The 1,967-nt window shown below is 41.9% G+C and overlaps 1 pseudogene; it reads right to left on the bottom strand.

Annotated features, from left to right (window-relative positions):
• Window positions 1-898: 898 nt before the first annotated feature.
• On the bottom strand, window positions 899-1,465 carry LOC127186942 (PRELI domain-containing protein 1, mitochondrial-like; annotated as a pseudogene).
• Between the last annotated feature and the right edge of the window lie 502 nt (window positions 1,466-1,967).

Here is a 1,967-nt window from a genome sequence, read left to right as displayed (position 1 = left end):
AACAGCTAATGTCTGGCTCCCTATGGCAGACTTAGACAAAAAGAGAAACCCAAGAAAAGGCCATTGGTGACCCTATGGAAGTAGAGACCCCAAGATATTAGAGATGCTAGGGCTGTCGGCATCAGCATATGAAGTAGAGCTGGCCTGAACCTCCAAGACAAGCTGTGTCTTCTTACAGATGGCAGAATCAGAGAAGCTGGACTGCCCAAACCTTTGTAGTCCAGATCATGACTAAGTTTTACATGTCAGATACTTGAACACATGATTTTGGAACAACATTACTTGACTTTGGTTTTGCTTAAGTATGATCATTTTTATGTCTTGGTTTTTCCTTTTTTAAAATAAGAAAACATATAACTTATTTCTTATTTTACAGGAGTCCACAGTTAAGAGTCTGAAGTTCTTGAGCTGGCCGTGGTGGTGCAAGCCTTTAATCCCAACTCTTGGGAGGCAGAGGCAGGTGGATCTCTGCGTTTAAGGCCAGTCTGGTCTATGAAGTGAGTCAAGGACAGCCAAGGCTACATAGAGAAACCATGTCTCTAAAAACAAAAAACAAACAAACAAACAAAAAAAAAAAACGAGTCTGAAGTTCTTAAGAAGTTGGTTTTTTAAATGGGGTACAATCAAATCAAGTGTTTACTGAGTGTCTGTTTTGTGCTAAATATTGTTCAGGGAACTTGGGACACATCAGAGAATAACACAGGGAGCCATGCCCTTGTATTATACACAGCATTTCATGTCTTACAAATTCACTTGCATACTGCTTGTGACAATGGGCAAGTCACTTCACCACTCTGTCCTGTGGACACTGAGCCCAAGGTACTGTAGATGCTGACAGGGCCAGAACTCTGACTTACCACCCAGACAACAGAGCAGGATGGTATTTGATTTTCAATAATCAAGTACACTGGAGAGAAGGGAGAAGCAAGCTATACAGGCTGTTGCTGTTGCTGCTTTTGGTACTGGCCCTGTTGGCCAGTTCCTTGGCCTTCTCTGAAGCTGCCAGTGCCATCTCAGTTGCTTTTACTTTAACCTCTTGGGCTGTCTCAACAAGCGTTTCAGAAGAGGTCTTACTTTGTAGCTTGGCCAAGATATACTCTTCCATTATCTTTCTCATGTTGCTTTTGAACTAGGCAAGACCAAATTCCTGAACAACTCTGTAGACACCGAATAACCTAAAGAGACCCAGGCTTCCTGATGGATTTGTTGTGCACACAGTAAGCATACTGTTCTTCCACCCCCGTCAGCCAGGCGTGATTGAAAGCTCCAGGTGAGGGTTGTCTGTGGGTCCACAATAGACCTCCAGGATAAATATCAAGTAAGCAATGTTGGCAGCAAACAGCCACTTTGCCCAAAATGGCATTCTGTTGGTCTTGGTCAGGAATCTCAGGGAGAGAAGTTTATGGCCAGGCATCGCCCCCTGGTGCACTATGTCTTCATATAAGATGATTGCCATAAAGACCATGGAACTTCTAAAGCTTTGCTGTATTTCTTATTATGGCATTAACATGAGCTCTTTGATACAAGCTAGGAAGCAATAATCATAGTTTCCAGTGCTGTGCTCATGTGTCAAAGTTAATAAAGGGTAGAATGTCATAACTTCAGTGACCAACTTGACACACAATAGAGTCACTTGAGAAGAGGGACTTGCTCAGATCAGATCAGTGGAAGTCTGTCTATGAGGAATCGTTTTGATTGCTAATTGATTAGGAAGACCCAGCCTATATCCCTAGCTGATTAGGAAACCAGTAAGCAGTGTTGTTTGTTCTTCTTCCATTGGTTTCTGCTTCAAGCTCTAGCTCTGAGTTCCCGCCTTGGCTTCACATACTGATGGAGTGTAAAGTGTAAATTAATATAATCCTTTTCCTCTTTATGGTGTTTTTCATAGCAATAGGAAAAAAACAGTAGGTCAATGGCGATTATAAATGAAACATTAAAAATCATTTGTCCATGACATGAGGAATAAA

The sequence above is a fragment of the Acomys russatus genome, chromosome 3 (assembly GCF_903995435.1).
Source record: "Acomys russatus chromosome 3, mAcoRus1.1, whole genome shotgun sequence".
Taxonomy (NCBI): Eukaryota; Metazoa; Chordata; class Mammalia; order Rodentia; family Muridae; genus Acomys; species Acomys russatus.
The sequence above is the reverse complement of the archived record's forward strand: the minus strand, read 5'-3'. Positions and strand labels throughout refer to the sequence as shown.